We start from the raw sequence: 24,609 nt of genomic DNA on the forward strand, positions 1-24,609 counted from the left end.
TTATTTTTCACTTTTTTTTTTGTAGGTTGGCACATCTGTCATTGACATTCTATAAAATTTGTAGTGTGATAGTTTTACATTTCTAAAAGTTACGCTTTATTGAGTACATCTGCAATTGTGCGTGCCTCGATTTTGTACAATTCCTCCAAGAAAAAATATCTGAAATATTTTTCCAATTCGCACCCTACAGAATCAAAATTAAGGATGTCTTGAAAAAGTTTGGTTCTTAGTTTATAGAAAAAAAAACATACGATAAATACAATAGGTCAATCGTTTCGTCTGTGTTTCGCGTGACATGTGGAACCATCTTGCCGAAACCGCATGTCAACCAAATTCAGCTCTTGTATTTGGAGCAATAAAAAGTTGGAAATCATTGCACGAAAGCGATCACCATTGACAGTAACGTTGTTCCCATCTTCATCCTCAAAGAAGTACGGGCCAATGATTCCATCGGACCGCAAACTACACCAAACAGTAAATGTTTAGGGATGCATTAGCAGCTTTTTTTTTGTGGCTGCTCATCGGACCAAATAAGGTAATTTTACGGTAGCCAAAAATGTACTTCAACACTGAACACAATTTTTCGTTCAAAAATAACTTACATAACTCAAGAACTAATCAAGTAAAAACTGAAGGAAAACGAGAAATATTGGACAATTGAATTCCCATATGTTCTACAATTACATCGTTATAAGCGTGGTTAGTCCATTTGATGTTTGTTGTCTATATAAAAAAAATAAATCGCCAAATGTGTTCCATAAGTGTTCCATAAATGCAAAACTCGAGAAAGAAATCGACCGATTTGAGCTGTCTTCATTTTGTTATCTATATATATATATATATATATATATATATATATATATAACTATAACTAACTACTGGACCGATCAACATGAAGATTGGTATGTAGGGGTTTTTGGGCCCGGGGAAGGTTTTCGTGATAGTTTGAGACCCCTCCCCCCTCTCTAAGACCTCTCCCCTCATACAAATCCCCCCTTACAAATTGAACACAACTTTCTACATTACTCGGGAATTAATCAAGCAAATGAAACCAAATTAGGGATATTGAGGTTTAAGAACGCAATAAATGTTTCTATGGTGGTTAGACACTCCACCACCATCTCTGAGGGGGGACTGCCATACAAATGAAACATAAATTTCTGCATAACTCTAGAACTAATCAAGCAAATGAAGCAAAATTTGGCATGTGGATGTTTTAGGGTGCAATAAATGTTTGTATGATGGTCAGACTCTCCACCCCCCTCTCTAAGAGGGGGCTGCCATGCAAATGAAACAAATTTCTCTTTCTAAGGGGGGTCTGCCATACAAATGAAACACAAATTTCTACATAACTCGAGAACTAATCAAGCAAATAGAACCAAATTAAGCACATGGAGGTTTTAGGGAGCAATAAATGTTTATGTGGTGGTTAGATACCCCACCCCTCTTTCTAAGGGGGGTCTGCCATACAAATAAAACACAAATTTCTGCATTACTCGAGAACTAATCAAGCAAATGAAACGAAATTTGACATGTGGAGGTTTTAGGATGCAATAAATGTTTCTATGATGGTTAGACTCTACACCTTCCTCTATAAGGGTGGACTGTCACACAAATGAAACACAAATTTCTATATAACTCGAAAGCTAATCAAGAACAATTTGGAATGTGAGGGTTTTTGGGTATGAGAGATGTTTCTATAATGGTTTGACACCCCTACCTCCTCTGGAATGGAGAGGGTTCCCATAAAAATATTACACATATTTCAACCAAAAATATTCCTGCCAAACATGGCAACTGAAAATTTTCGGAAGACTCTGAAGGAAAAAGGGAAAATTCAGAAAATTAAATTCCCATATGTTCTACAATTACATTACAAGTGTTGTTAGTCCATTTGATGTTTGCGCGAACGAAATTGATCTTTGTTCGAAACTGGAAATGGATTTTCATATGATGAAACGCACTCCTATATCTTCTTCTATCTATACCAAAAAAAAAAAAGGATCGCCAGATGTGTTGATAAGAGCAGAACTCGAGGAAGGTATTGTCCGATTTAAGGCTGTCTTTATTCTACCATATTGTCTGTATAAAACATTTATTTCATGTAACGGAGAAACATGTTATTTACAAGTGGTTGAAAATCTTGAACGAGAATTGTGTCTGAAAATAATCTGATATTATAATGATGACTTTTGTTAGAAATACTAGGAATTTTATAGTAAAAAGTAAATTCAACGGAGACGAATAGAAGATCAATCAAAGAACAGTTCTGCGATTGGACCCATGAACTTGCTCATAGTAAGAAAACGTGAATGTTAGATAGTACTGATTTTTTTTTCCCAAAATATATTTTTTATTAAGGCACATGTGGCGTTAGCCTGACGGGGCCGGGAGTCCAATATTTTGACAATTTTTGTCTTACAACTATATTAGTAATATGTAACCGATTACTCGCGGTTGGCTCGAGGTTAGTATTACAAGTGTTCTCATAATTGGTATGTTGCAGTCTTCGATGCTCTGTACGTGTGCCCGTCACGGGATACTTCCTAATGGGATGCAGCTGACCATTAATCAGCAACGCCCCCCTAGTTTGTACCCCATATCTAGCGTGGTGCGTCTTTCTCGACTCGAGGAATCCAGGATAGAATGGTCACTAGCCGGCGCAATCATCAGCTCGTGTAGAGTTGTCATGAGCGGTACAACCTTTGGTTCTTGTTGAATGATCAGTGGACTGCACAACCTTCGGCCCGTGCATCTGTAAAGAGTGTGTGTATGTATTGCCGCGACTAAGTAAAAGTTTATCGATCGGATAGGAGGGATATGAAACGGGGACACAACGAAGGAAACATCATTAAACGTTGACATCGGCGTTTCTGAGGAACAGGTATAGATGAAGCAGAAGATCAGGATCCCGGCTACCTAAGATATCCCGGACGGGGATATCCGATTGTCTGCCTTTTGCTCTCAGTGCTCTAGAGAGCTGAGAGCGAGCAGCATGGAACCGGATACACGACCAGACAACATGCTCGATGTCGTGGTAGCCATCGCCACAATCACAAAGATTGTTTGCTGCGAGCCCAATGCGATAGAGATGCGCGTTTAGGTTGTAGTGATTGGACATAAGCCGAGATATCACGCGAATGAAATCACGACCTACATTCAATCCCTTGAACCATGCACTCGTCGAGACCTTAGGGATAATCGTGTGTAACCAACGACCGAACTCATCTTCACTCCACATGCGCTGCCAACTAACGAGTGTGTCCTGACGAGGAATGTGAAAAAAATCATTGTAGGCAATTTGCCTTTCAAAAAGTGTGCCTTCTGAAGCGCCCACCTTAGCTAGCGAGTCCGCTTTCTCATTCCCCGGAATCGAGCAATGAGAGGGAACCCATGCTAAGGTAATCTTGAATAATTTTTCGACCAAAACACTCAATAGATGTCTTATTCTTGTTAGGAAATAAGATGAGCGTTTATCAACTTTCATTGAGCGGATTGCCTCTATTGAGCTGAGACTGTCTGAAAAAATAAAATAATGGTCGATGGGCAGTGTTTCAATGATCCCTAGAGCATAGTATATCGCACCCATTTCTGCGACATACACGGAACAAGGATCTTTGAGTTTGAAAGAGGCACTGGAATTTTCATTGAAGATGCCGAAGCCAGTGGACCCGTTTATGTATGAACCGTCAGTAAAGAACATTTTATCAGATCCAACTTTCCCATATTTTACAAAAAACAAATTTTTGGCGGGACGAAGTTTGCCGGGTCAGCTAGTACTTTTATATTAAACATGTATCCCATGTAACGGAGAAACATGTTACAGGTCGGACTCGATTATATACAGTTTGAAACAAAAAACCAAATTTGACTTATGGACGTTTAAGGGGACAAAAAAAGTTTTTTTTGTTATGGTTCGACACTCATCCTCGTTCTCTAAAGGGGACCTGCCATACATATGAAACACAAATTTCTGCATATCTCGAGAACTAATCAAGCAAAAGAAGCCAAAGTTGGCATGTGGAGGTTCTAGGAGCCACTAACGTTTCTGTGGTGGTTCGACACTCCTCCCCCTCTCTCAGAGGAGGCTGCCATACGAGTGAAACACAAATTTCTATATAACTCGAGAACTAATCAAGTGAATAAATTTGATCTGGCTTTTTTTATTAATTTTTTTTTAAAAAACATGTACACCCTGTAACGTAGAAACCTGTTACAGGTCGGACTCGATTATATACAATTTGGAACTCGATGATATACAGTTTGAAAAACACATTTTTTTACAATTCGAAAATGACTTATTTCAGGTAAAAAGGTAGCCTTTCAACGTTAAAGTGAAATTTAGGTGGGTATTATATGTACAGTGGGGTAAAAATCGTGATGTTTGAAGATTTTGCTTACCAGGAATTGTTTGGATATATATTGCAACGAAATTAAGAGAGATAGAACTTGGGTGTCACAAAAAAAAAATTGTAGACCGGTTAGAGAGCTTTAATTAAATTGATAGAAACAATTAATTTTTAAGATAAAATAAATAATAACACATTAAAAAAACTAACTTTTAAGTTTTCACTTCCGAAATGTTATTTAAATCCACTAGTTTAGATGTTCGACTATTATATCCTGTACTAAACTGGAAGCAACAAAATCGTCTTCCGTAGCGTACTTTTTAATGTAGAGCCAGTTTGAGGCAACAGAGTCCTGAACAGAAAAAAGTTCTATAACTCTGTCATTGTTGAAATTCGAACACATGCGTGGAAGGATTTTTTTCATCAAACATGATGATATATCACCCCCTGAGAGATTCTGGATAAATTATTTTTTTTCATGCGGGAAAGTTGTTTTCTGATTTTAAGGGGATGAATCAAAAATTAAATTCTTCTTTTATATTCAAAAAATCGAAACATATAGGCATGAACAATGAATAAAACAATATTTTTTTTGATTCGATTATACACAGTGAATATAAATCCAATACTATATATAACCGAGTTCGCCCTGTATTTGCAAGAGATTGAAGAATCTTGAACGAGAATTGTGAATGTTGTACGAGGATATTATAATGACGAGTTTTGGTAGAAGTACTAGAAAATTTATAATAACACGAAATTTTGAAGGGTTGATAAAATCGTTGAACGTTCGCTTATTAAGAATGTTTGAATGTTTGAAAGTATTTATAACAAAAAATCCATTTTTACTTTTTTAAATTTTTACTTTGTAATTATTTAAAACATTCACTCTGGCGCTTGCCGTCAATGGCTCGCACAAGCCTGGCTCATCGAGCTGCGCTCACTACTGCGGGAACGCATTCGATTTCACTTTCATAAACTTTCTATTAACTCTATGTATTTGGATCTGTGTGTGCATATGCACATTCCTGTGCGAAGGCGTTTGACTGTTGACGTTTGACGTTTGCGTGTGCATCTGATGTACACTTTCTGTATCTAACTCTACATGCGTCGCTCTAAAGCCAAGTTCTTCCCACTCTATTATCTTCCTATCTCTCCAAACCTATCTACTCATTATAAAACTTTAATTTCTTTTTTTTCACTATTTTTCGTGCACCCATGGAAGACTTAATTTCCGATCGTATTGTGGGGTTTCATGACATTTCCACTCTTTCAGAGCCGATTTTGACGAACCGGAAGTCACCATCTTAAATTCCAAAATGTCGTCGGAATACGATATTCGACTTCCGCTGGTAAGACCTATTCACCCGAATATCCATATCGTATGGATTTCACATATTTTGTTTTGTCATTTAATAAGTTATCAGTAAACCGGAAGTCGAAACAAGACTACATTTTATATTCAAGAATCAACTCTTATCTATTGACAAATCATAGGACAAAGATCATTTGTATGTTTTGAAAAGTATCTGTAATTTATGAAATTAATCATCAATTTTCAACAGTGTTGTCACATCACAAAAGTATTTGGCTGACAACAAGCCAATCTGATTGAAAAAAAATTCTACAACTGATTATTCTTGTAGGAAAATTTCTCAATTTTACTATGACATCGTTTTATTTTGGGTGATGTATGCAAAAAAGCGTTTGTAGTGAGCCAAAATGTTGCCACGTCACGCTGGAATGGATCGTACACTTTTCGTGAGGTGACAACAACTTCTAGAGACAGTCGAAATTTTGTGGGTTGTTGACCCTCATTGTTTGTCAATAGAAACCTTGGTATATAAATGTTTGAACTTAAGTGCATCTAATGAACTAAAAATGCTCTATTTTTGTGACGCTTAAAAATACATGTTTTTCAAATGATTGTTTCTCATAAATTACAAAATAAAACCTAGGTCTACCCACTGCTCTTCGAACAAGTATTTAATTATCGTTTCAATGGTACATAGACATTGCAGTTTCGTTAAGTAAGTGCAGAGATATCTCAAGCAACATGAAAATAGTGAACATTTGAATTATTTATAATATAATTATGATGTTTATTAAACACACCCTTTTCAAAAGTTGGTGCAGAAAAATCGAATTCGTTTCAAAAAATTCATATTATAACTAGTGCTTATTCGGATAACGTTTAAAATTTTCTCCTAAAACTTGATCTCAAATTTAGTTCTTTGGTGCATAACTTCATGGAATGGGTCATAATAGAACGAGGTGAAATACATCACTCTCGCTACCAATTGATCTTGTCATCTGTCAATGTCAATTGTTTGTATCGTACGATTGTGTTAACAGTATTGTATCACAGGGCGCCCAGATTGTCAGTGATTTGAGATTTCACGTTCCTCCGAATTGGAAGCGTATTTTTTATTGGTATAAACCGTAGGATCTTTTGGGACTTAGGGCTTAGATGCCGAAATTCACACGATGAGGAAATTTTCTCCGCGTTGATACTTTTCCAGGGAACGATTGTCATGTTTCAATGAAGAGTGAAGTTGACAATAACTGTCAGGTTCTTTTCAGGAAAAAATCGTATCTGATGATTTATGAGATCGTATAATCGCTATCGTGTGTAGCTGCTATTAGACTGTGCGGCTTCCACGAGCGACAAATCTGATTTATTGTTGTTTCGAAGACATTCTATCCATAGCCGGGGAAATCAAATCACATTGCCCGTCGTCGTTGTTGTCGTCTACCGGGTGCAGAGATGAAAGTACTTTCGCACATTTATTGCCCCACTATCGATATATTTACGAGGTCTGCACACACAGGGATAGTAGTGTCTATGGACAACAAAATTCACCCCAACGGTTCATGTTCCTTTAACCCGCGGGACCAGACAGTGCCTTCGAGCCGGCTTCCTTTGCGCATCACGAAAGCGCAGACCAAAACAAGGGAATCCGAACCCCCGAAGGATGGTCGTTCGGGTTTGGCTGGTGCTGACGGGCGTGATGTTTGCGTCAACAAGTACTCTCCACCGAGGAGTCACGTTTTAGTTTCGCGCTATCTTCCAGTCGTTCCGGTTGTGATCTCATCTCGAACGTGGTTCGGCATAGTTAACGGATTCGGTAGGAGTTATGATAATTTCGTATCTCGTCCTCGGCTGCTGACGATTGCGCGGCGACGGGGGATTTGCCCATAGAGAGGCGCAACGGGTGTCAATGGGATTTTCCAGTTGGGGATTTTTCTCGCTGGTTTTTCATTTGGTTCAAGAATTAGGAGTTTGTGATTGTAACGTATGGTTTGATATTAACGGTGAAATTGGTGGCCGACCGTAATGTTGGTTTGTTGTGGCGTTCGGGTTCCGGATATTGGTGTTTTTTTCTTGGAATTATGGTGAGATTAACATTAGAACTCTACCGAGTCGAGATGTGAGAAGGAATACCGGAATGATGTGCAACTGAGCGTGTCTGCTCGTGATGCTTCCGTTGGATTCAAAAAGGTGGTGAAACTATGTGTGAGTTGGAATGGTCGGTTATTTCATTAACGTCTCACCTTCTGGACAGTGAATTATACGCATCATTAAATGTCGACCAGAGGAATAATGCAGACAGTCTTTCGATGATCTGTCCAAAGTGTTTATCGTTCAACAATAAATTATGCGCAGTGAGCAATGTGAGAGTAACGTAATTGGAAATATAAGTGAGCCGTATTTTTGATGAAGGCGTCTTTATTGTTATCGGATTATACGTACTTACCGTGCTGAATGGAGTGATAAATCAAGCTTATATTTGGCGCTTCGTTTATTGTGCTAGATCTGTCTAGATAAGAACGGCTCCGACTCATAGTTGGGGAAATATTCTAGCGAATAAGTGTTATAAATCAATATTAGTCGACCTCGAGCGGTAATAAATAAGGTAAGAATTGCAAATATTCACAATAATGGCTCGTAAATCATACATAAGGGGTAGAAGTTAATTAATAATGGTTCGTACTTGCTGATTCTCGTTTTCTGGATCTTGATCACATGATGATTATTGCGTAGACGTAATTTTTTGTGAGGGCTTTGATTATAAACCCACGATCGTACGCTAGTGAGCGAACCCGCATCCTATTTGTCAACGAAGATCCCATGATAATTGAAAATGCTGTGATCTATCTGAGATTTTACAACGCTTAAGTATTCCAATTCCTAGGGTTTAGCATGAATATTGTGTGAATACTATTGAAATGGTGAAACCGAAGGGCTTAATACTCTCGTAATGTTTTTTAAATTTAATTTTCCACATTACCATTTGCATTTAATGAAAACACGTTTATTGTACGAAAAATAAACACTTCTCTAATTTCATTCAAGCCCATCTCTTGTTGTACGGTTCTCTTATTTCTCTAGCATTTTGTGAATGTCACGTCATAAAACCGTTTCCCTTTAGAAAAACCAATCTTCTACCCATATTGCTGAACTACCGTTAGAAATGAGAGGTTACTCAGCAAGTGCGCGTTCATCGATACATACGATTATCTCCAACCAGAATGTCCTGAAGATATGCGAAATTCTAATCAGTTAATATGAAATCTTTTAATATCCCATACATTTATGTACACTACTAGGTGTCCTCTAACACGGACTGTAAATCGAGCAACCTGACGAATTTGTCACTGACGAGATGTGGAAGTGCTTAATGGTTGCGTGTCCGCTTACTAAGCGAACGATCGTGAGTTCAATCCCAGAACTCTCCATTGATTGACCTAGAAGGTTTGGCTTTTTTCAAAGGCCAGAGGTTCATCATTCGAGAGCAGAGGTTCATCATTCGAGAGCAGAGGCTCTCGTACCCGAGGAAGAGAATGTGAAAGAGTTCGGGTAGGTTGAAGACAGTAACTACTGCGACTGCGGCTTTTTTTTCCAAAGATATTCAAAATCAACAAGCAACAAATATCGTAACGTAATTCTGCGTCAACTATCCGTTCGTGTCTGGGACACAACCCCTTATTTTTTTTATTTGAATGTGACTTTGCACATGGGATAAATGGAAGAAGGGGAATTTCGACGCGTGAAGAGATCGTTTTAATTGAAAAGTATAATCTTGGTTCGTCCACTTTTTTGAATGTTCTAGTTCAGCGCACCTGTGTCTAATTAGGTATTCAAATGTTCCCAAACATGTAAATAAAATTGTATTTTACTTGATTTACAGTGTGTTTAACGAATTCACAAGTTTTGAACGTTTATAAAGTTCACCCTCTAGTGGTGCCAATGCGCCCCTCATTTGAGCTAACTTTTATTCAACCACCAGATGATTTTATGGTGCGTATTCAGACCTTTTCTGGATTATAACACTTAAAAATATTGTAAACATCATGCTTGCACACCATTCGTCTTCTTCTTCTTCTTCTTCTTCTTCTTCAATTGCACTAACGTTCCTAGAGGAACTTCGCCGTCTCAACGTAGTATTACTTGCGTCATTTTTATTAGTACTTAGTACTTAGTACTCTATGCCAAAAAACACGCCTTGAATGCATTCTGAGTGGCAAGCTCTAGAATACGCGTGATCACAGTGCAAGTCGGAGGAAATTTCTTTGACGAAAAATTCCCCCGACCAGAACGGGAATCGAACCCGAACACCCGGCATGTTAGTTATGACGCTAACCACTCGGCCACGGGAGCACATAATGCACACCATTCGTATCAGATTTATAAATCCAAATCATGTAATTAATGCATCTCGATGACCTCCATTCTAATCATGGTTTGTCCGATGCACTGATGATGGTTCGTCCACATGGTTGCTATGGCGGTCGCTTGACGTGCTGAAGTTTGTTTATGGTGTCCTTCGCGCGTAGCAGAACTGAAGTTTCTCTGTGTTGAATGCTGTTCACCCTTTTCTTTATTTTTGAGACTTTCAGCCTCCTGGACTGGTTCGTCTCAGGCTGTTCACCTTTAGAATGACCAAGAAAAGGCAACACTATGAAGAAAGCTTAAATTATGAAAGGATCAAAATCATGGCAGCAAAACTCAGAACAATAAGAATTGCAACATCTAGGGTAACACGGGGTGAGTTGGACATACGGGGTGATTTGAACCACCCATTTATCTCAAAAAGTACGTCTCAACTTCGATTTTTTGTAATGTCATTTTCTTTTATTATTGAACCGTATGTAACTAACGTAAAAAAACTTTGGTAAAATTCGACAGGTGGAAGGAAACGGTAGCATGAACACAACAAGCACTTTGATTGTCAAATATGTGAGTTTTCCGATCGTGGTTTTAAGGTTTTTCCCGCTGATTAGACAAACTTTTCGTGCATTGTGCAGTAAAGTTCTGTTCGCCTACAAAAAAGAAACAATTTGATGCAGCGAAACTGTAAGTTTGATAACAATAAATTAAATAAATTGCATTTTAATTTTTGCATGCTGGTGCGGTAATATAAACACGTTTCTGTGGGGTGAATTGGTCCTACAGGATTGAGGCTTTTCTTTGATCTAATTGATTCCAGATGTCACGGAATTACAAAACGAGAATGGGCAGACAACGTTGGAAGAAGGAGGAGCTTAAAATAGCAACGCAGGCCATCAAGATCAGATTTTCTTTGACCAAGCATCGAAAGGGTTTGAAAATGCTCGAACAACAGTGAAAAGATTCATGCAGAATTCGAGATGGTGTCAATCCAATTTTTCTGGTCTGGAATCTGGCCAAGACACCTGGTATCGATCCCAAAATACTGTTACTGATTGTAACATTATCCCAAAGTCCTTTACATAGACATCAGTATGTTTTTTTCGATGAAACACACAGTGGACCAAATCACCCCACAGACGGTCCAAATCACCCCGCATCAAATTTTAATGTCCAAAAATCATCTCTTTTATTTCATGATATATTTGGTAGTTTGAAGCGTGATATAATGATTAAACATTATTGATTGAGAGAAAACAAGTGTAGCTCAGTATACAATGTGACATTTTCAATTTAGACCGCATTGGTTTGGAAATATTAGGCGATTTGCTTAGGTGGTCCAAATTCCCCGCTTTTCCCCTACTTGAGAATTCAAATATTTTTCTTCAAGAATCGTTGAGAAACCTAAAAACTTGAATAACTTGAACGCCCTATGGTATAATTCGCAACTAGAGACTTGGGGCTTTTCAACAAACCCAAACTCATATTAATTAAATGTGATTATCATGAAGAAACATCAATTTGTATTTACTAGTTACGTGAACGCACCCGAAATCGGACAGACCAACATCATTTTTTTTGTTAACATTTCATGATTTCTACTGTACATATTGTAGATTTTTTTTATAAATTTAATTTTATTTAGAAGACTATGTTTCCCTTTACATGTTTACACACATTATGCATACTAGCTAATATTTAATTTAGAAAAAAATCTGCATCTGAGGGATTTCATTCAAGCTTTGTGGATGTGGATATATAATATTATTATATACTAGTATTTTAGCTGTAACAGAGACGGATTTTAATCGAGTACATATTACATGTTTATGATTTCTATAAATTGTAAATTACACAGTAGCAATTTTGAGGCGTAAGAGAATATTCCTTCTTTTCCATTTCATATAGCCACAGTAGAAGCTATTTAGGCGTAAGAGTATTCCTTCTGTTCTTCTATTATGAGCAGACCTGAACGCGGAGACTGTTGATATGATCATTGTTCTGTTATTTATAGCACAACAGCCCGATGTTTTTTTTCTTGTTGCAAGCAGAGCTTGCATAATGATTGTTGCGTGGACATAGATATTCTATAACAACACAAATATGAACAATTGAGGACCCAGAGTTTAGAACTCACGATCGATCGCTTAGGAAGCGAATGCGCAACCACTGTGGCTACGAAGACCCCCAAATATAATTGATGATGATGATGAAAATATGTTCTAGGTGTTGTTATGCGTGATAGAAGGATATGTCGATAATAACGGTAGATGTTTCTTGTTTGGAACAAAATAAAATTAGGATACTGTCGTAACCAGGATTTTTATCGAATTAAAATACGTCTACTCGCATCAACTCCATATAATCCATAATATATAAACTCTATAATCCAGAAAATGAATCTTTGTTTCAATCAAGCACAATACATAAAGCCACAACCAAACTCTCAAATCTCCATATTCTGACATGTGTTCAAGAGATTGGAAAATGTGTTCGGTTTGCATTCCCGATTCTCTCTGTTTTTCGCTTTCTCATTGCATTGTTCGCTACCATTTCTCTGTTATTATTATTCTTAGTTCTGATATTTTCAGATTTGGAGTTTGTAAATTTATTAAAGCTACGAAACAGATGAATCGCTACTTATTTTCAGTTCAAGCAGTGTTATGATCCGATGAATTCCAATAACATTCGGCATTCATACTCTTATCTGCCACAGATACGTCGGTCCAGTCCAGTACAGGTGGGCTAAAATAAAATACATACATTGACTGTCATAGCATACAGACCACCGCACAGTAGGTTGACTCCATACAAAGGCTGGCCAAGCAAAAAAAAAAGTATCGTTAAATGCGAAAAACATGGTATTTACATAATTTTGAACGCTGAACACGAATCTGGCATCCATTTTTCATTTCGGGTCGTCCATAAAGCATGTGATCCAATTTTTGGGTTTTAATGGCACTCTCTTCTAGTAATATTTTAAACACACTTTTTTAAATAATTTTATAATCTTTGACCACAAGTAATCCCACTGGCGTCCTCCCTATTGAAAAAGATATCGTAGTTTATGGACGACCCCTCAAATCGAACACTTTTTCCTGTGAAAATATAAAAGATTTTTTTAGACTACAAATTAAAACAACACAGTTAATATGAAAATGTTTAGAGATGAACCAGCCTTTGGCTGAAAATCTCTTTAATAAAGAAAAAAAAAACAGGAAGTGGGTTATATCTATGGTATAACTGCAAGGGTGACGTAGGACTATCGTTGATTTAGAGATCATTCGTTTGAAGTTGAATCTAAATCCATTCTGAATGAATGAATAAATGAATATTTGGGGGACTTCGAAAACGAGAGCGTTACGTCCGAGGCTCAAGGTTTTATGCATCCAATATTGATACAAAAAACCTTTTTTGTATCCCATATATTTATTTTAGGCTCATTAGCATTTTATCTGAAACAGAGCCGAATTTTAATCGTGTACATGTCACATGATTATCATTATCTATAATTAGCACATTACACAGTTGCCATTTTGTCAGTATTCCTTCTATACCATTGCATATGGTACATCTACACAGTAGCCATTTAGGCGTGACAGTTTTCTATCTGTTCTTCCATTATCCAGTTAGACCGAACAGCGGAGACAGTTGATTGATCATTGTTGAGTTATTTATAGAACAGCAGCCCGATGTGTCTTGCAGAGCAGAGCAGTTGTATGGATGAATCGATCTTATTTCGACCGTGGATCGATCTCCATCACTGATGATTGTTGCGTGGACGTAGTTATTCTGTAAAAACACAAAGATGGTCAATGAGGGCCCTGAGTTTTGAACTCACGATCGATCGCTTACTAAGCGAACGCGCAACCAATGTGGCTACGGAGACCCCCTCAACAAAAAACCTTGTTCTGAAGAATAATCTTCAGAAGCTTTCCTGCTAACTGCACTTGATTGACAAATCACAAAACCAAATGTATGTGGTCGCAGTATTATATGGATAGAAAACATTAAAATAAAATCGCTTCAATGTAATTTTTAATTCCAAGGGGAACTGGCAGATTATTTTTCAGCAACGATCACTTCTTTTCAGGTTTCTTCTCGATAACTAGCAAACGAAAAAGTTGCGCGCGTGTATGTGTGTGTGTGGCGGCTGCTTCGATGTCTTCCCGGGGAACCGTTTTTCGATGCTGATACTCTCTTGGTCACCTTCTCTTCTCCTTCTGATTTTCTGCGCTCCCTCACAGTCAAAACAAACTGATTGCATTTCAGGTCAGGTCAGGCCAGGTAATGAATCCCTCGATCCCTCGCCGTCCAGCTCGTCCAGCACGTTCAGCTCGTTCAGTAACGATGTTGTCTTGTCGATGTCCTCACGAAAAATGAATTGGTTTGACCACCAGAATATCGCTTAAGTATGCTTTTCGTGCGTGATTGAATCGAGAGAAGGTGTGGTTTACGATGGCAATTTGGAAGGCAAACTCGAGGGGAATGAACACTCTGAGTATGAAAATTTCGGCGACTGAGCAATAATCGATTGAAAATTATATAATTTTCGCGATACGAAACATTTTCCGTTGCACGCGCATACAATATCGGATACGAAAATATCCTACTGATGGGGAAGAATAATCTTCAGAAGCTTTCCAGCTAATTACACTTGATTGAAAAATCACAAAACCAAATGAATTTAGTTGCAGTGTTGTATGAATAGAAAACATTAAAATAAACTCTTTCGCATGAATGTATTTTTCAATTCCCAGGGGTACTGGTAGATTATTTTTCAGCAACGATGATAGCAACGAGGGTTCCGCGCGTGTATGTGTGTGTGGCGGCTGCTCCGATGTTTCAAGCGAAACTGTGGCATCACTATCCTCCTGATGGATTCCCTTCTGGCCTAAGGTGCACAAACAGGCTATTGGTGACACCGTTCATCAGCGCTTTCATGATAAACGAAGTTAGCTTCATCACAACAGCGACAACATGTTCCAATCGCTGTTCAATTATAACTGAGTGGGTTTACGAGCGGCGCTCGCTTATATACCGATTGGTGATTTCAATAGCCTGTTTTGAAAGCAATTTTAAGACTATTGAAACAAGTTTTTGGATGAAAAGTAACAAGTATATAACGCGTAGACATTTTATCTTTCGAATGAAGTGTTTATCATACCATTTCATTCAGTTGTTTAGGAGCTATTAACGCTCAAAATCTCGGTCTCTGGCGTAACGCTTTCGTTTTCGAAACTTTGATTTTACACCCCGGTATAGAAATGAAAGACGTAGTCCTACGTCAAAAGTATAAATATGAAAAAATACAAATCAAAACCTTTATCATCTTATTCTTCTTCTTCTTCTTCATAATTCATGATTGTTTTCTTCAGTAGAAATATTGTTCCATCAGGAAGTCTTTGGTAATTATGTTTCTCCTTTTAAAAATAAATGTTTACTATTGGATTAGTGGAGATAATAAGCTGATTAACTATATCATGGGTAACATTTTCTTGACTATTTATGCGAGTGAAATGTTCTCGGGCATATTTTATTATTTTATGATCCTTCTCTTGAGCACTCATTTCCTTAGTTCGGCGCCGTTTTGATCGTTCACTACCATCGTCGAATATCTTCATTTTGGTAGGTTGTGGTGATTCCTGAGATGGTGGTATAGCATAGTCCATAAGCCAGTCTACGTGGTCATTCTCAAGTTGATCAAGTTTCAGATGTGATTGCTGAAATCTCCTGTGGAATTGTTTTCAGAAAGTTTGGAGTTCATTATACTTATCAGCAGGAAAAATCTCTTTCGTCGCTATTTTCGTTTCATCTAGTGCATTTCTACGCTTCATTGTTTCATATATTTGTTGTCTTTCTAATCAGGGTCTTTTAGTTGAAAGGGGACATTAAAATTCATGTATCAAACCATGAACAAACAACTTACTAGACTTCGAATTATGTGGTACCACTGAAATTGAAGGTTCCTTAATAAGACTCAACGAAATTATGAATTCCATTTTCTAATATATTGTTGATATTTATTTTGAACTAATCCTGGAATCACACAACGTTGCAAATTGAACTGAAACCGAAATTAAACATGCTATTGCTTCTCTCACTAAAACGACAATTCGCATAGTTTTGGGCAGCGTCAAAGTTTTGAGCAATTGGAAGCTTATATTTTTACCTACATTTTGAATGTACTCATAACCGCGACAAACTGCGGCACCACAACTTTTAAGCTGATTTTCTGCAAGAAATGACAGTTTTTCATGATTTTTTTTGGGTCAGGCTTTCTATGATCAAATTTCAAGATATCTAATGAAACAGATTTAGTTTTGTATAGTTTTGACGTGGGACTACGTCTAACCGGAATATATGGAGGGTAAAATGAAAACCTAAACACAGAACATGCAGGAAAAAATGAAAGATTTCGAATGCTTATAGCTCGAACATTTCGTACTGGATAGGAGAGATGTTTGCATCACTTGATAGGGAATATTTCTACGCATCTATCGCAACTAACAAAATGTTGTTTTTCATTAGATAAACAATTGAATAACTGTAAAATATTAGGCGTTATCTAAACGCCCTAACTGCATCGTTTTGATTGGCCCGATTTACGGTTTTCCTAACACAGCCATCTAAACCAAGCAGCCTTGGGGAAATCGGCATTGCAAATACATGAAAGTAGGGGGACTTTTGTTCTCATCGAAAAATGTTCCCTAACACAGACTTTAAAACCAAGCAGCGAAATCGGCATTGCAAACACACGAAAGAGCCTAGAGGCGAGTGAACTGAAAAGTTTAAACCCTCTTAAAGCCATAAAGAAGAAAAAGAACACACGAAAGTAGGGGGAGCTTTTGTTCCCACCGAAATGTGTTCCCTAATAGAGATTTCTAAACCAAGGTGCCTGGAGAAATCGGTATTTCAAATTCATGCAAGTCGGGGGTATTTTTGTTCCGACTGGAATGTGTTTCCCTAACACAGACTTCAAATCCATGAAGCGTGGGGAAATCGGCATTGCGAATTCATACAAATCGGGGGTATTTTTGTTCCGATTGAAATGTGTTTCCCTAACACAGACTTCAAAACTGAGGTTTCTGGGGAAATCGGCTCTGCAAATAAATGCAAACTGCGAGTACTTTTGTCCTCGCTTGCCTTTGTGCAGAGTGGAATATGTCTGTCCTAACATGATCTTCTAAACTTAGGAACCTGGGAAAATCGTGCAGCCACTAGAAGCGAATGAACTTCCCAGTTTCAAGCAAATTTGAGATTCGAGAAGTATGTACACTTTTGGGATGTAAACTTCAGAGGGAAATGTAAAATAAAATAATCGTTTGTTATTTTTTTGTTGTTTTTATTGGAAAGATTTTCAGCCTTAGGCTGGTTCATCAAACGTTTGATAATTCTTCCGTACATATATTTTGTTCTAGTCATCATACCAAACGTAAAAGGTCCGTCATTAAATTTACTTGTAACGAAGAACAATCAATCACAATAAATGAATTGACTTTACACGGCATTTGTTCATTTTTTTCACTCACAGAGCAAATATATTGAACTCAATTGAATTTGGAAACTGTTTCATTCAATCAAGAATTTAATCAATACAAACGAATGATTGCTAAGCTAAGGTAGTTCCACGTGAACCTTGCGGTTATATCATAGATATAACCCACTCATTTTTTCAAGATCTTTTCCTTTGACGCCCAAAAGATCAAAGTTATCATTGAAACAGTAGTGGTCCCCATGGCCTAGTGGTTAGCGTTGCGCTTGCCAAGATGGGGACTTCGGGTTCGATTCCCGTTCGGGTCAGAAATTATATCTTTTTTTTTTTTATTCGTTTATTTTTACAGGCTCAGTTACTTAAGTTTAAAGGAGCCGAATTCTTAAATATAATTTTAAAACTATATATATATATAAACAATTTTCTTACATCTATGGTTAGTAAGGTGGAAAACCGATTACTCGCGGTGTACTCGAGTTTAGAAGGGTGACATATTTTTAGGAGAAGGATGTGATATAAGGAAATTGTAACAATGTTGATGAACACTCAATTCTTAAATCTATTCGTATATCTATAGTTTATTTACATTTCAACTTATTCTACTATTCATAGCAAGGGGACGAATTACCCGCAAAGGAAGGAAAGGAGGGTATAAGGATGTAGGGACAATCACACACGAAGATCTATAGCTTTAAGGAAAACATATATATGGGACATGTAATCAAGGTCTAACCGAGCCAACACATCTCTCACCGGCACATTGGGCTGTCTTCCTCGGGCCCGAAGGGAGTTTTCTAAATTCGATCTGGCGACCAGATACACCTCGCACGACCAAACAACGTGCTCGATGTCGTGATAACCTTGGCCACAAACGCAGAGATTGCTGCTGGCAAGATTGAAACGGAAGAGTAGTGCATCTAACGAACAGTGATTGGACATGAGTCGGGAGAAGGTGCGAATAAAGTCCCGACTCAAGTCCAGACTTTTGAACCACGGTTTGAGGCTAACCTTAGGGATAATCGAGTGAAACCACCGGCCCAATTCATCTTCATTCCACTTGCGTTGCCAGTTAGCGATGGTATTTTTGCGGACTAAAGAATAAAATTCATTGAAGGCGATTTGACGCTGATATATATCGCCTTCAATTGCACCTACCTTTGCCAATGAGTCAGCCCTCTCATTACCCGGAATTGAGCAATGTGAAGGGACCCAGACAAAGGTAATGACATAACAGCGTCTGGATAAAGCACTCAAAATTTCACGTATTCTCTCAAGGAAGTACGGCGAGTGCTTTTCCGACCTCACTGAACGGATAGCTTCGACAGAGCTAAGACTATCCGTTACAATGTAATAGTGTTCAACAGGTCGTGAGGCGACGCTGTCCAGCGCCCAGTATATCGCTGCCAATTCAGCAATATATACCGAGCAAGGATTCTGAAGACTGTGTGAGGTGCTAAAAAATACGTTGAACACTCCAAATCCTGTGGACTCATTCATAGAGGACCCATCAGTAAAGTACATATTATCACAATTGCATACTTTGCATTGAAGATCGTAGGAACGAACCCCAATCTAAGATAATCTGGATTTTCATGGATTTTCTCCTTCATGAACAGATCGAAATGTACAGAGGAATTGATGTAGTCAGGAAAACAAACACGGTTGGGAATATACGAAGAAGGAACAACCTGCATAGAGGTGAATTCATGATATGAACTCATGAATCCAGAATGAAAATTTAGCTCGATCAATTGCTCAAAATTTCCGATCACCAATGGGTTCATAACCTTACACCGGATGAGGAACCGAAGAGATAATAAATTGAAGCGATCTTTTAGTGGGAGTACGCCTGCCAAAACCTCGAGACTCATGGTATGCGTTGAGGGCATACATCCCAACGCAATACGGAGACAAAGATACTGAATTCGCTCGAGTTTAATGAGGTGTGTTTTGGCAGCTGATTGAAAACAGAAACTGCCATACTCCATCACTGAGAGAATAGTTGTTCGATACAACATAATAAGATCTTCGGGATGGGCTCCCCACCAGGTGGCGGTAATTGTACGGAGAAAGTTTATTCTTTGTTGACATTTTTTACTCAGATACCTAATATGGGCCCCCCAAGTACATTTGGAGTCGAACCAGACCCCAAGATACTTGAATGACATAGCATGAGTGATCGGTTTACCCAAAAGTTGAAGCTTTGGTTTTGCTGGTCTATGCTTCCTAGAAAAAACCACCATCTCTGTTTTCTCCGTGGAGAATTCGATCCCTAGCCCAATGGCCCAGGTTGAAAAATTGTTCAAAGTATCTTGCAAGGGTCCTTGCAGGTCGTATTCGTTTGGTCCTACGACAGACACCACTCCATCATCTGCAAGTTGTCTTAGGCTGCAATTTTGTGTAAGGCAATTGTCGATGTCGCTTACATAGAAGTTGTACAAAAGGGGGCTTAAACATGAGCCCTGGGGGAGGCCCATGTAAGAGACCCGACTTACTGCCGAATCTCCGTGAGAAAAGTTCAAATGTTTCTCACAAAGCAAGTTATATAACATATTATTCAATAGAGGCGGCAGACCCCGAGAGTGTAATTTGTCTGACAGGACCTCTATTGAAACAGAATCAAAGGCCCCCTTTATGTCCAAGAATACTGAAGCCATTTGTTTTTTTTTCGGCGTAAGCCATTTGAATTTCTGAAGAAAGCAACGCAAGACAATTCGTCCCCTTGCCCCTGCGGAACCCATATTGTGTATCTGAGAGTAGGCCATTCGTTTCAACCCATCGATCAAGGCGAAACAAGATCATTTTCTCCAACAATTTCCGTATACAAGACAGCATTGCTATTGGGCGGTACGAATTGAAGTCGGACGCGGGTTTTCCGGGTTTTTGAATAGCTATAATTCGCACTTGTCTCCAATCATCTGGAACAATATTATGCTCCAGAAACCGATTGAACAAGTTCAACAAGCGATGTTTCGCCACATCAGGGAGATTTTTCAGCAAGTTGAACTTAATTCTATCCGATCCCGGAGCAGAATTGTTACATGGAAGGAGAGCAAGAGAGAATTCTACCATCGAAAACTCGGAATCAAGATCGCACCTATCTTGTGGTATATCTCGAACAATTTTTTGCACAGGAGCGGAATCAGGACAAACCTTCCGTGCAAAATTAAAAATCCATCGATGTGAATATTCTTCGCTTTCATTCGTTGAAGAGCGATTTCTCATGTTTCGAGCCACTTTCCATAATTTTTTCATTGACGTTTCTCGTGACAAACCTCCCACGAAATTTCGCCAATAAGCACGTTTTTTCCCTTTGATCAAGTTTTTAAATTGATTTTCAAGGTCCAAATACGTCTGAAAATTTTCAGGGGTTCCACGTTTTCGAAAAGCTTTAAATGCATTCGATTTTTCTACATAAAGCTTGGAACATATGTTATCCCACCATAGATTGGGAGGCCTTCGACGAATAGTGGAACCTGGGATGGGTTTCGTTTGAGCACGAACCGCGCTGTCATAGATCAAACGAGAAAGGAAGTTATACTCCTCCAATGGAGGTAAACCATCTCTGGAGTTGATGGCTAGAGTAATCGCGTCCGCATATTTTTTCCAGTCAATGTGTCTTGTGAGGTCATATGCCATGTTTATAGATTCAGAAGAATTCGACCCAATGGTGATGGAAATTTCGATTGGCAAGTGATCACTACCGTTGGGGTCCTGGATTACATTCCACTTGCAATCTAACGATAGTGTATTCGAGCAAAGCGAGAGGTCAAGAGCACTTGGGTTAGCAGGAGGTTTAGGTACACGTGTTGTTTCCCCAGTATTCAAAATGGTCATATTGAAGCTGTTACAAAGATCATATATCAACAATGAACGATTGTCGTCGTACTGTTCCCCCCAGGCAGTTCCGTGAGAGTTGAAGTCTCCCAAGATCAATCGTGGCTCAGGAAGGAGTGAGCACATGTCATCAAGTTGTTTGCGGCTAACCGCAGCTCTCGGAGGCCAATACAAGCTGACAATACAGAGGTCTTTGCCTCTGATGTTTGCATGACAAGCAACAGCTTCGATCCCTCCAATAGGTGGAAGGTCGATTCGAAAAAATGAGTGGCACTTATTGATCCCCAATAGTACCCCTCCGTATCTGTCATCGCGGTCCAAGCGTATAATATTAAAATCGTGGAAAGAGATATCATCTCGCGAAGAAAGCCAAGTTTCGGACAGAGCAAAAACATCATAATTGAAGTTATGAATTAAAAATTTGAATGTATCCAATTTAGGGATAAGACTACGACAATTCCACTGAAAAACAGTGATATCTCCGACCTCTCTATCTAAATTAGACATTAAGAGAGATAATCATTGCAAGGAGGGGCCATGTTTGCATCAATTGCTGTAAAATTGTCTTGATTACTGGAAGCATTGAGAAGACAAGGGTTCTGATGGAGTCGGAAACATTAAAACACTTGAAGATTTGATCCAAAAGGTCAGACAACTTTATAAATCCCGATTGGGAAGTTGAGCTGGACGAAAAAACAGGGACAGTTGGGGTTTTTGATGTCCCCTCGAGTGCTGGGTCGTTCGAAGGTGAATTATTCCCACGGAAGCCAGGAGGAGCCTGATTTTGCTTGTCCGCTGCACTCGATTTTTTAGGCAAGCTAACTGGGGGTATCACCGGGGGGACTTGTTCTTGAACTTTGGGAGTAGTCACATTTTTGCGCCGGGGATTCCCTTTGAAAATAAACGGTGTGCCCCCGCTAGCTGTGTCCGCTTCCATTTCATCAACTGGCAACGTGGAAAAGGTATTGTGTGTTGAGATTGGTTGTTGTTGTTGTTGGGCCAGTGGAGAAGCGCCCTTTAAAATTTCCGCAAAAGTGCGCTTCGAGCGTTCGTTTAAAGAGCGCTTCTGTTTCTCCCAGCGACTCTTGTAAGTTTCACAAGCTGAGAGCGCGTGTGGGGATCCTCCGCAATATGGACACTTATGCTCAGTCGCACTGCAGGATTTCCCCTCATGTTGCTCTCCGCAAGTGGCACAGCGCTCCTTGTTGGCACAATAATCTGAAGTGTTACCAACTGACTTGCATTTGTTGCAAGTCATGGGCTTTGGCACGAAGAGTCGCAAAGGTAGTCTCAATTTGTCCACCATAACGTAGTCAGGGAGGGCGGCACCAGCAAAGGTGACTCGAAACGAGTCGGACGGCGTAAATTTCGTTTGGTCCCCATCATGGGAGAGTTTCCCGAGTTGGCGACAGTCCAAGATCTTTACTTCCATTGAGGGAAGCTTCTTGAACTTGCCTTTTCCTTCTTTTTTTATTTGTTCGCTCGTCAGACCCGTTTCAGTTATCACCCCTCAATTTCTACGTTATGGGAGGGTATAAATGTTCTATATTCGAGAGTGAAGTGTTGGTCAGCAACAATCTCGTTTGCGTGTTTCCGTTCATTCACGACAACCCGCAATTTGTTCGGTCTAACCCTGCGAATTTCAGATACAGAAGAGTATCTGGCCAGATCTTTCATGATCTGAATCACATTAAGGCTTTTTCCTTTAGGTTTTGGCCGGAGGAAAACAACCCACGGGCCAGTTCCAGGTGCATCTTCTGGATAAACTCTGACACGTGGAGCGGAGACAACAGAGGGAGAAGACGAGGACGAGGACGAGGATTGGGTTGGATCGGAAACATCAGAAGGGGGAAGCGAAATCGATGATGGGAGAGGGGGAGTGGAAGTAACAGTGTGGCTTGCTATTTTCTTAGAGGGGGGCTTGGAAGGATGAGCAGATTCGTCCCCAGAAGAATTATCTTATTTTTGAGGGACTCGTTTATGTTTTTTCCCAGATCTTGTATGGGATTCATTATCGGAGATCTCCATCTCTGGAGATTCTCCACTATTCTCCATTTTACAAAAATTTATGTCCTCTTTTTAATCTATTATTGATTTTAACAATAATCTCAAAAAAAAAATAACAAAACGAACAAAAAAAAAATATGATGATAATATTAAGCAATGAACATATGAGTTGAATAATAATATTAATATTAAATATGTGTACCTTAATATAAAAGTTGTTCCGATACTGCGCTCTACTGCCCTAACCAGGGAGAGACAGAGGCTACGCGCTATGGATCAACACAATAGCGCAAGAATAGCTCACACGGTCACGCGATGATAATTTCCGTTAACGACAGCCACACGATGGCGATCCCGTTATGCCGATGTTCAACAGCCGCCAAGGGCTGCAAGCTGCAAGAGCGCTGCTTCCTTTGTTCCACTTCACAAAAGGTCAATTCGAAAGCGGACAGCAATGAACTTCACACGTACACTATACCAATAGCACAATAGTAAAAGTGGCAACGCACAATACCGACACTGAACTTTACTCGTCAAGAGTTGGATAGCGAATCAAGAAATTATATCGTCATAGATCGTTTTTCTGGCTTGCACTGGTAAAGGGGAACTGTCCAGGGTGTGGTGGGATTAGCATTGGGCATTGCCAGTCGCCAAGAAAAGCCACAAAAACCCGGAAACAGCTCCTCTTAGCAAAAGGACGCCGCTATAAGCGTCTTCGCCCAGTCCTGGTGGTATTCGGGACGTAAAGCAGCAGTATCACGATGGTCCTCCTGCGAGATAGTGGGGTTTGGTCGCAGGCCTTGCAAGCCGCACCACTAAAGCACCAAGCAACGAACGATACACAAGAAAAACTGTGAATCAGGCCATCTTGTAAAGACGTTAAGCCAAAATAAATAAATAAAAATTGAAACAGAGCGTTTCAAAGTAATGTACTTTTTTTCAAAAAATTGTCAAAAAACGTCAATATGCCAAGCTTTGACAAGTCATAAAAATCATATTTGATGATATTGCGCTTAAATGTGGGATTCAAGCAGATCATAATTATACTTATTTATTTATCGACATCTTTGACACAAAGTCACACAGATTGGTTACGGACACTCAATACTATTCTTAAAGACTACACTATTAACGTCAAAATCAAAAAATGTAGACACGTCATTAAAAAGTCTGCAGCATTTGTCAAGTGGGCTATTGTAGCCATAGGCAGTACGGTGTCTTCGAATCCATAAAAAGCTAGTATTGCGAAG

At 39.0% G+C, this 24,609-nt stretch overlaps 1 protein-coding gene across 4 annotated transcripts in view; it reads left to right on the plus strand.

Moving 5' to 3' along the window:
• The first annotated feature begins 7,432 nt into the window (after window positions 1-7,432).
• LOC129762067 (neuropeptide F receptor) overlaps window positions 7,433-24,609 on the plus strand; it is a 114,011-nt gene continuing 96,834 nt past the window's right edge. For all 4 annotated transcript variants that reach the window (XR_008740527.1, XM_055760049.1, XM_055760048.1 and 1 more), the window contains exon 1: window positions 7,433-8,266. The gene's annotated coding sequence lies outside the window, so the exon portion shown is untranslated. The remainder of the gene's footprint in view (window positions 8,267-24,609) is intronic.

Source organism: Toxorhynchites rutilus, chromosome 1, assembly GCF_029784135.1.
Source record: "Toxorhynchites rutilus septentrionalis strain SRP chromosome 1, ASM2978413v1, whole genome shotgun sequence".
In the NCBI taxonomy this organism is placed as follows: Eukaryota; Metazoa; Arthropoda; class Insecta; order Diptera; family Culicidae; genus Toxorhynchites; species Toxorhynchites rutilus.